The 11,320-nt window shown below is 48.1% G+C and overlaps 1 long non-coding RNA gene across 2 annotated transcripts in view; it reads right to left on the bottom strand.

Moving 5' to 3' along the window:
* Positions 1-363: 363 nt before the first annotated feature.
* LOC134486440 (uncharacterized) overlaps positions 364-11,320 on the bottom strand; it is a 41,048-nt gene continuing 30,091 nt past the window's right edge. The window contains exons 4-6 of one of the 2 annotated variants that reach the window (XR_010065381.1): positions 6,368-6,579; positions 3,177-4,632; positions 364-956 (exon numbers count right to left, since the gene is read on the bottom strand). This is a non-coding gene — a long non-coding RNA (uncharacterized LOC134486440). Of the gene's footprint in view, positions 957-3,176; positions 6,580-11,320 lie in introns of both variants that reach the window. The other variant, XR_010065379.1, reaches the window with a different exon arrangement.

Genomic DNA, 11,320 nt, shown 5'->3' with positions numbered 1-11,320 from the left:
TAATTGCGATTAGCTTGGAATGCTCTAGTCCCGAGTCGGTATCAGGCTCCGTGGGAAAGTGAGACGATGACTGAGTGGTATCTATAAGGTCAGCAGGCCTGTGGCTGCCTATAGTGCCCACATCCTTGAAATACGACGTGGGTGGGATGAAACAGTCAAAAGCCCTTGGAAACAGAAGGAACCACGCCTGCATGTGTGTGTGTGTGTGTGTGTGTGTGTGTGTGTGTGTAAGAGAGAGAGAGAGAGAGAGAGAGAGAGAGAGAGAGAGAGAGAGAGAGAGAGAGAGACCTAGGGAATCCTCTGGCCCTGAAGTTGGCAGACTGGTGGGACCTGGCCAGGAAGTACTGTGAGCTACATGGGAAGAACAGGTGTGTAAATTTCTCTGGCGTGTGCTTTGAGTATAACTGCTTCTGTCTGGTGGGGGATGTGTGTGGAGGGGGAGGGGGAAAGGCCATGCAAAATAGGGACAGACCAGACAGGATCTAAAGGTCACTCATTATAAGGGTTCTAGGTCCTGGGCTGGGGCCTGGGAGTTGTGGTGGAGCTTAAGCAGTGAAGATGTAGATGTAAAAGTCTTCACATTGTTTAGGGAGTCTTCTCTCCTGCTTTTGGGAGGCTATGTGGGAGGGGAGTCCAGGCTGGCCACGGCTATGGAGGGGGACAAGGGAGGAACAGGTATGAGTAGGGGGTTCTGGAGAGCCTGGCCTCCGTCCTCTCCACAGGGGCACAAGGCTGATTGTTGCTGCAAGGACTAGTTTCTGATGAACTCTGATGAATATTCTGTGTCCTTTGCTGATTTTGAGTAAAAACCAACTCAAATCTTACCATTGTGGAGCTGGGATGGCCAAGGTGTAGGGGGCTCAAAGACTGCAGGACCCGGATCTGGGAGATCACAGGTGACAACGGTCCTCCAACAAGGTCACCAAGACGCATCTGGAAGGTTGTGGGGGTGCGCCCTGAAAGAGCCCCGGGGTTCACATGACCTTTTATACTAACACTGTTGGTAGTATTTTGTCAACTGATACAAGCTAGGGTCATCTGCGAAGAGGGAACCTCCATCACATTGGCTTGTAGGTAAGTTTTGGGGGGCGGATTTTATTGGTTGACGATTGATATAGAAGGGTCCAGCCTACTGTGGGTGGTGCCACCAGGACAGGGGGTCCTGGTTTGTATAAAAAACAAAACAAAACAACACTGGCTGAGCAAGCCATGAGAGTGAGCCAGTAAGCAGCATCTCTTCGTGGTCTTCAGTTACTTCAGAACTGACTTCGATGTAGAAATGGAAGTCAAATTAACCCTTTCCTCCCCGAGCTGCTTTTGGTCATGGTGTTTCACCACAGCCATAGGAACCAAGCTTGGACAACGTTAAAAACAAGGGCACCCTTGTTGTCAGTTAATCCTTCCAAGTGAACCCCAAATCTAAACCCTAGTGTTCCATCTACCACCCTCCAGGTACCCTACGTTCTGATGGCCCCCTGCCCTCCTACAGGCTGTTCTTGAAGAATCCTGTTAGTGAAGATTTCAGTTCACAGTGGGAAACTGACGGGTTCCTGTGGCATTCATGGGTAAAGCCAAGAGCCCCATGAGGTAACTGCTCTACCCGGGGGCCCAGTCTCTGCTTCTCTAACCCTGTTACCCGAATTCCCAGCCTTCCCCACCACCCTGTTCTGGGCTTTCCACTGACTGGCATGGTCCCTCCACTGTCTATGGAAGCAGGGAGGGAAATACTCCTCTGCCGCGGCAGCCGGTGGAGTTTCGTTACACCTTAGGGCTCTCCATTCAGGAAAAGCTAAAACCTGTGACTGTCACAAAAAGGAATCAGGACAGCCCAGTATGGAGCAGAGCTGTAGTTTATTTTAAAAGGATGTAAAAATACGTTGCGTTTATAACACAGTTACATCATTTCCCCTTCCCCTTCTCCCTCCAACCCCTTCCGTAAATCCAGCTTGCTCTCTTTCAAATTCATGGCCTCTCCCTAAAAGAGATTCTACTTTTTAATGTGGATTTAATTCTTGGGGATCATTAGACTGAATAAGATATCCCCAAGCATGGGTGTGGGCTTTTCAAGGGAAGGGCACACTTTACTGCCCTTAAAAAAATCTGCTTATTGTTTATTTTTATTTATTTATTTAAATTACATACACATGTACAATGTTCTGTGATTTTAGTCTTCCCTTATTGCTCCCTGTCACCCCCTGTTTTTTTTTCACTCTGAACCACTTCTCCCCAACTAGACTTTCAATGGAGGCGCCGTTGAAGAAAGTAAATAACATCTGTACAACTAGTTCCTCAGGAAGAAGTGGGGCTCTCCCCTAAGCTAAGAGGGGTACAAGTATTAAGGCTTATAAACATAGACGTGGGGGGAAGTTTGGCAATATGTCTTTTAGGGAAGCGACCATAGTATGTTCTTTTTTAGGCTCATGACTCACTGAGCCACAAGCTTTTAGCCGGATTTATAGTGCCCCGTTTGTGTTTCCTCCTATGGAATGGGCCTCCTGTCCAGGCTGGTTACCCCCCAATATAGTCATGTCACTATTCCACCAGTGGGAAATAGGTATTGTGCCAAGCATGCTCTAGAGTGGATGCGACCATTGATATTTTCCCCGCAGCAGCCTGCTTAGCAGTTATTAGCGCTACGTATGTGGCCAGCAGAGAGGGAATTTCCAACTTGATTTCAGTTTGGTTTCTCTACATCCTGTTACCAAAGTATGCGGTACCTTCACAGCAGGACCGTCACATCTAGTTTTGGTGGGAATACCAAAAGTGCTGGCAATGCCTATCACTCCTTTGGAAAGTTGACTGTCTTTATAATAGTCACATGTATGTACGTGTATGTGTGCACATATATATGTACAAATTTTGGTGAGCTGTAATGTTATTCTCTTCAAAGGATGGTGAGACTTAGCCTTTAATGGCTGGCACATCCCTCCAGTCCATGCCAAGGAATGAAATCACAGTGGTTCATGGGGTAGACAGGATTCCAGACACAACTGTAGACCACGGGGATACAGACTGTAAACACATAATGAGGGTATTGTTTTTGAGCTTCCCAAAATGTATGAAAGGGGAGTTGGACTCTATTCGAGGTTATAAATGCTAAGACTGGTAAGTCTGGTTTGTTGCTATTTTAACACTCTTACTAGAAAATATCTGTATAGAAGAAACATTCTCCCTACCTCTGTGACCTTCACAGCAACTGTAGTTAGCACTGGGATTCTTGGTTCTCAGCAGTGAGAGGTGTCACAAGGGACTCTGGAGTGAGAGGCTTCTCCTTCTGCCAATGTCCTCTCCACTTTCCCTGTGCACATTAGCCACTATAGATTGTTATTATTCAGACCTTGCTCAACCACCTTACTTAAAAATGTGGCTTAACCTCTCTTCCCCCACCCGCTTCTGCGATTGTTCTTCACTGGCTAAACCATCATGCATCAGAGCATTTTACTACCAGTCAAGCTCTCCCCTTAGCCTGAGAGCTCCTGAGGGCCAGATTGGGGGCATCTCAGAGCAAATAGGCAGCAGCCCAGTTTCCTAGAGACAGAGTTTCTATCCTGATCACTGTTGAAGTCTTGATGCTGAAAGAAGTTTGTCAGAGGTGGAAATGGCAACATGTTTGCTCAGCGATGTAGGCACTATACCACTTAGAACTGTGTACCTGGGGCTATGCATCAACCTTCTTAACACCTAGGAGGCTGGGGCTGCAGCAGGGGCTGTCTGTTTCTCTTCTGGGTTTAGAGGTTTCCTATGAAACCATCACCAAGGCATTGTTACCTTTTGTTCTCCTATGTCCAATCTGACTCTAATTACATCTACAGAATTCCTTCTCACTAGCATCATGACTCATTAACATGGGATTAGCCTGGCTGGCCAGCTGTTCCTCTTCTGAAACTTCCCATCTGTTTGTGCATGCCATCCATATTTTCTATTAGGTCCTTGAATCACTCTGTAATGATTTTTATTGCATATGTATGTATACCTTGTGCATACAGACATAATCTAATGTAAACCAGTAGTTTGAACTTCTGGTTTAATAATACATGGCTCTTTATTGAATGTCATGAGTCAAGCACTGAAACAATAATTTTAAGCTTTTCAACCAGGGATTTAGATGAGAAAATTGAGGCTCAGTAACTATAGGATACTTGTCTGGCCAGAAGTGTCCCATCCCTCTGGCAGACTGACTGCAAAGCCTTTGCTACAATTGGCTCTCCTGGGCTGCTGGGCTCTTTCCAGCCATTTGCTGTCCTACAGACCTGTACTCGGCTCACCAATTTATCCACACCAAAGGATCCAGGTGGCTCATCCCCCTGGCACCTCCCTGTGGCTCAAATTCAAGCACCTCCATTGCCTTCCAGCCCTTGCCACCTGGCTCCATCTGCCACTCCCTTCCTCTCCCTAGAGTCTCTCCAGCAGGGTTCCAAGCTGGTCCCGGCCTTTGCCAGGAGGATGCCACAACAGTCCCCATGGTGTTCTTGTTCTCCTTCTTGTTCTGCTTACACCACCTCTAATCTCATTTAACTCTCCCATTCATTGGGCCTACTCACTTAGCATATGATACGGTTGAGTTCTGGTCTTTCCACTTACCAGTTCTGTGACTTACATAAGCAACTTGCCTCTTTGTGTCTTTGCTCGTTCCTAAAGGGAGGGCAATGAAAGAATCCATCTCAGTAAGTGCACACAAAGACTAGGGGGAGAGTCAATATACAACAGCTCACTGGGTAAGTGGCAGCTGTCACAAAAAAGGCAGCTGTGACACAGCAGTGGCACAGACCCAACACTTCTCTGGGATACCCCCTTTCAGCTGAGATGTAAGAGGAATGCGGAAAGAATTCCTATGGCCGAAGCTAGAGATGGCTCAGACCCCAGGCTGTGCCTCCCTTTGCCTGCCTGCCTGTTTAGCTGCTTGGCTGATCAGCTCAGAGTCTAGCTGGCCAAGCTGTGGCATGAGTTCTCCTGCAACCCCTCCCCTTGTCTCCATGCCAGCCACAGTTGATTTTATCACCAGAGACAGGCCACAGACGATAGACACAGGGTTTGCCTGAATAAAAGCACTTACTCCTAAAGTAATGGAATAGTCAGGTCGACAGATACCCAGGCAGTCACACACATAGACAATACCATGTAACAACAGCTCACATGTTGCCCTCAGGATTTATTTCACTTATACTAATTGATATGATTCCAGAATTGGAATTTTGGGGGTCATACATAATCATCTGATTAAGTGCTTCACGTAACAACTTGATAAGGTAGACTTTTATTATTATTATTTTTGTTGTTATTATTATTATTATTATTTCCATTTTACTGATATGGTCCATGAGAATAAAGGGGGCTGAATTTGCCCAGGATCATCTCAGGTCAGTGGCAGGCCTACATTATAACACAGAGAATCACACTACCCGGATAGAACCCTGAAAACTGTGTGATCATGGTGTATATTTGCAGTGGCATACACTCGGTTTAGACGTCTGGATGCAGATGATGCCCCCCTGATGAACATAAAGACATAGATGTACAAGGTGGGATGAGGATACCCAAGCTTACAAGTAGGGCTGGCTAAGAAGTCACTGTTTGCTTTATGGGAGCCAGATCATAATAATTCTATATGCACTCAGAGGTAGATACACTCACGCGCACATATTCTAAGACAGCCCTTTGCCTCCACTCCCATGGGCACACAATTACGTGGCTTCCAAGGAGTCCGCTAGTGCTTAGCTGATGCCCTGCTTGCCTCTACTCTCTCCATCACAGCGGCAGCTCCAGGAAGGCAGCTCTCCTGTGATTCTGACCGTGTCTGACACCGACATGCTCAGCTCATGCTCTGTGGTTCCTGCCTAGGAAAAAAAGCCTTTGCAGTCAAGAGCCCCGGCCTAAGCAAATAGGCCCAGGAGCCCACTGTGAGGCAGGGACTTCCTGTTCTAAACCGCTGCTCTTCCAATGAGCGTGCCTTCCAGCTCTGGTGGTCCCTGGCTGTTAGGCCACCACGGTAAGCATGTTCCCACCCAGGGCCTTTGCCTGGATGGATCCACACGGCTCTTTTCCACACCTCTTTCAGATTTTCAGACATTTGCTTAAATGTAGTTCCCTAGCAAGACTCCCTTGCTCTCCTGCTGAAAGAACTCCCTAGCTTTGCTCTTGCTCTCCCCTCCCCCCACAGCTCTATTCCTATTGTCTCCCTAGCATTCTTGCCCCAGACTCCCTAACGTTTTCTTCTTTGCTGTTACTCCTTGCACCAGCGTGTTCGCCACGGAGGTGGAGTTGTTTGCTCATTCAGGTGTCTTCTGAGCCCAGAACAGGTCTAAGGTGTGGCAATCTTCACTGTGATGAGATGCCCTTGCTGGCCTGTGGGGAGGTTTGAGAGACTCACCATGGGTGCCCGAAGGGATGGAGAGGTCATTGTTATCTCAGAACTCTTTCCGAATATCACCAGATAGTGTGCAACTCTGTCTCTCTACTGGAAGAGTCTTCTGAAACACGGAGTGAATGGAGCGGACCATGAGAGTCCACAGCTAGCAGATGATGAAGCCCCATCTCTTTGCCTCAATACCGTGTGCCTGGGGTGTCTCTCCACACTGACATCTTTGAAGATACAACGCCACAGGAGTGTCATGAGTCTATTCTGGGCATGGCTGAGGTCATCCATCCATTCATCCAACCAATGCTTACAGAACACATACTGTGTGCCACTGTGCACAGCTGCAGTGTTTTCTAAAAAAATGATGTAATATAGCCATCACCTAATACCTACCATTTTAGCTGCTTTTAGCATGGCCCATTGGCAACAAGTGCATTTATACTGTTGTGTAACCATTGTTACAGACTATCTTCAGAACTCCCTCACCTTTTAAAAAATGAAACTCTGTATCCATTAAACACAGTCTCTCAACCCTGTCAGCCACCGTTCCTTCTGTTGCTATGGATTTGACTATTCTAGAAACCTCATGTAAGTGGAATCACACAGTATTTGTTCTTCTGTGGCTGGCTTATTCACTTAGTATAATGTACTCAAGGTCTACCCACGTTGTAGCACGGGCAGAGTTTCATTCTTTTTTGAGGCTGGCTACTATCTCCCTGTGTGCACAGTATAATTTATCTGTTCCCTCATGAACAGACATAGGTTGCTTCCACATTGTGACTCCTGTGGCTATGAACATGGACGGTTTTGTCTTGTTTTGTTTTGCTTTGTGTGTGTTTGTTTGTTTGTTTTGAGACAAGGTCTCATATATTCTGGCCTCAAACTTATTATCTAGCTGAAGATGACCTTGAATTTCTGATCCTCCTATCTCCTCCTTCCAAGTGCTAGGGTTATAGGTGGGTTCTGTCATACCATTTTAGATGGTTCAGGGGGTCAAGCCTGGCCTTCTTAGTGATAGACAAGTAAGCATCAGTCATCCAAGCCCCAGCGAAAGTGTTCTGGGTGTGCACCCGAAGTGAGAGGTTCTGGGTCACGTGCACGTTTCTGACTTAGTGTTTTATGCAGTGCAATCTGGAGCCTAGCCTTTCGCAGTGCTGCTGACCAGCCCTGTGGCTCCCTTCAAGGTGATAGATAGAGGCCCGTCTGCCTCTTTAATTATTCAGGACATTTCTGTTCTCATCCTTAACTCAGGTTCTCCCCAATTCTGGGAGTCAGGAGGGAGGAAGCCTGTAATCTCCCTAGATCAGCAAAGACATTTGATTCACAGAGAGTAGGGTGCAGGGTAAGGAGTGGGAGGAATGTCTCTCAACCAAGGTCAAGGCTGAGATGGGGTGGATCCTCCAGGACTGTCTTGAACCCTGGGCCTGCCTTGGGTATGACCTTGGGGACAATGACAGCACTGTGATTGTCCCTCATGTCCTTTTTCCCAGTAGGCAGGGCTGGGACCCATAGAAAGCAAGATCCTGGGCAGCTCTGCCCTCCCGTGCCAAGTTATCAATGAATATGCAGCCTACCCTGGGTAGAAACCCAGAGTGGGACCCCAGAACACCTTTACCCATGGCTACCTGGAGTGTGAGGGAGGCTGCACCCTCATACACTGCCTGCCTCTGGAAAGCCATTCAGTTCCCTAGCAACCATAGGCCTGGGCTGTGGCCACTCTGCACAAAGGCCAGGGGTCTCTAGCTGTGGATAGAGCCCTAGAGGAGTCCTTTTGGCTGTGCATCCTCTCAGGGCCTCGAGTCCAGGAATGCAGGAGAGACCCTGACAGGTCTGGAAGCTATTCCACCTCACCAGGGCAGGGTCTGTTCTGAAGCAGCCCATAATCTCAGTGGCCCACCTCTCCCAGAGACACATTCTTCACATTTTACTTTCACTTTCTTGCCGGTGTAATGGGGTGACAGCAGGAGATTCTGCACCCCGAGAGGGACTGGCGCATCCCCAAGGGAGCAGACCGGTCTAGAACTGCTAGCTCCTTCTAGCAGAGTCCTTGCTAGCTCACTTCTCTCCCGCTATCAGAGAAGGTATAAAGGTGTCTGAAGTGCACCAGCACTTTGCCAGTCCCTCTGTCCTCCATGAATTGCAACCATGATACCCATATGACAGAGGGTAAGACTGAGACTTGGGGAGGTGGGGCAAGGTGCCTGGGTCACACAGATGGTAAGTAGTATGTGTCTGTATGCTCTTTGTGTGTGTGTGTGTGTGTGTGTGTGTGTGTGTGTGTGTGTGTGTGTTGACAGGTACCTGTGAGCATCAAATGTTCTTTATGTGTCTTGGATGTCTGTGGTTCTGAGTACCTGGGCGTCACTCTGGATGTGTTGGTGCCCGTGGGTGTTTCCCCCGCAGCTGTTATGAGCCCATCTCTAGTGTGCATCTGTGTATCTTTGTAAACCCTTTCATTTTGGCTGTCATCTTGTTTCTGTGTGTCCTGGACCTTATGGGTTCACAGCCCAACTCTGAGAGTTCTCAAAGCCCCGATTAGTGACCCATTGTATTTTCTTGTATGTTCCAGACTCCCCCCAACCTCTCGTAGCTCCTTCATCTCCCAAACACGCAGTCACTGAGCTCTTTTGGCACAGAAGGAACCTGGGGCAGAGTATCTACAGGCAGGCTCTGTGTGGCCCTGGAACTTACAGATTCCCATCTTTGGCTCCAACACTGGGCTCCTGGTTTGGCTCCTGAGTTAAAATTGCCAACCCCATAAGATAATGAGATGAAGCGTTGGATAAAACACTTGCCACACAAGTATGAGGGCCAGAATTTAGATTCCCAGATCACCTTCAAACACCAGGCAGAACTGATGACCTGCCTGTAATCTTAGCTCTTGGGAGGCAAAAATACTTGATCCTGGGATCTGGGTAGCAAGCTGATTAGCTGGGCTAGCTGCTTGTGAGCTGTTGGTTCAGAGAGCGATCTGACCTCAGTAAATAAAGTGAGAAGGGATGGAGAAAGATACCAGACATCAAACTCTATCCGGCCTCCACATGCATCTGCACACAACTGTGCCCCACCCCCATGCACACATGTGTACACACAGGCAACAAAATCAACAACAAAATCAACAACCCCAGAATGAGCCACCAGCATGTCTGTGCTGGGTTTGTTTCCATGACAACAGAGAAGCTGGCAGGCCTCTGGCTCATAAACAGGTCATAAAGCAGGGAGATAGAGAGTGAGTGCTGCTGGGCTTAGTAATGGGTATTGCCAGGTGGTGCTGGGGTCCTAGAGCCCTGGTTGTCTCTCCAGGGGGAAACCATGCTCCTGCTGCCTCTACTGTGTATTGAGTACTCTTGGGAGAGTTCCTTTGTCTCTCCGAGCCTCAGTTTCCTTCTCTAAGAATGGGAACAGAAATAGTTCCTTAGTTCTGTCCTGGGTTTGATGCTGACAGAATTCAGGAATATCCATGATGAGGGTCCTCACAGGAGGACAAAAACCTGGTGTGAGTTCTCAGGGGCTCTGTCGTCCTCGTTGTCAAAGCGCTCAGGAGAGGCAGCGGTGCGTGTAAAGACCCAGGCTAGGTTGAGTGCTGGCTGCAAACCCATCTTCATCTGTAGGCTGTGTGACCTTGAAAGAGGGTTGAAGTCTCTGAGCCAAACTCAGCTCTGAATGGAGACCAAAATGTCATAGATTTGTTCACTTTTTTTTTTTGTTTGTTTGTGAGAAAGAAGTCCAGTTTGTAGTCTACTCGATACGGTGCCTGCTCTGATGTCTGGGTGAGGTTGTGTGTAGTCGCAATAGTTCTCTGCAACACTCTGTGCCAAGCCCTCATCTAAACAAAGTGCATTAGTTTCACTCTTACAACTAATTATTCCCCTTTTCGGATGAAGGCACAGTTAGGGCCAAAGCAGGCTCCCTAGGCTTGGCAGAGTGGCTGACAAGGTCCTGAATGACAAACAGTCTAGGCTCAGCACAGGCTGGACTCTGACTGGGCAAACAAGAAGGATGGCTAGTGGATAAACAAAAAAAAAAAAAAAAAAAAACTCAGCATTCCTCAGAAACCTTGTGGATCGGGTTTCTGTTTGTCAGGGAAGCCATCACTTCCCTTAGCCACCTTCTACAGCCAACTGCCTCAGGCAAGGGTGTCCAGCTTCCAGTGAACTCAGACAAGCCTCTAACCGGGTCCTGGCTCTAGGATGCTAGCGCCCTATCTGTTCGGGCTCATCCCTCTACCTTTCCCCTTAAAACTGACAAGGTTTCTCCCTGTTTCCTTTGGCTCTTCTGTCTGCCCCACTCCCTCGAGACAGCCTGAGCCGTGTGGGAGGCCACAGAAGTCTGCTACAAGCCAGAGAACACCTTTATTCTTTGTTTGATAGATGTCAGTTCTCCGGGACCAGCAGAGTGGCCAGCCATCAGTGTTGGTGCCCTGGTCATCTCATAGGAGGCAGATGATGGGGACCAATATAGCCCAGACCTAACTTCCTCGCATCAAAGGCTCATTCATGTGCTCAGTCATTCCCTGGCTTGAAGCTTATTTCTCTTACTGTGCCCACTGTCTCGGCCCACCCTGAGCTGCATGTCCCAGTTGTTGACACTCTTACCTGATGACAGTCGCAGCATCCTCCATCCAATCTACTCTCACACAGGGAGGAGAATTTCTCAAAGATGCAAATTAGATCAAGCCAACCCTTGAACACTCTTACAGCTTCTGGGTGTTCCAGAAGGAAGGATCACATGACCAAGAGCCACTCAGGCTCACACACACACACACACACACACACACACACACACACACATGATCACCACACATGTGCAGGAACATGCACAGGCAATTATTAATGCATACACATCCACATTTCTTTTCTGAAGTAAAGAGCACCACCATGGAGCTTAATGTGCAGGAACCAAGGTGTGTGAGCAGAACTGAGGCCTGGGATCGTAGGCAGCTCAGGATCTCTTATCCCTGAGGGC

Source organism: Rattus norvegicus, chromosome 3 (genome assembly GCF_036323735.1).
Source record: "Rattus norvegicus strain BN/NHsdMcwi chromosome 3, GRCr8, whole genome shotgun sequence".
Classification (NCBI taxonomy): domain Eukaryota; kingdom Metazoa; phylum Chordata; class Mammalia; order Rodentia; family Muridae; genus Rattus; species Rattus norvegicus.
Note: the sequence above shows the minus strand (reverse complement) of the source record. Positions and strands in the feature narration are given on the sequence as shown.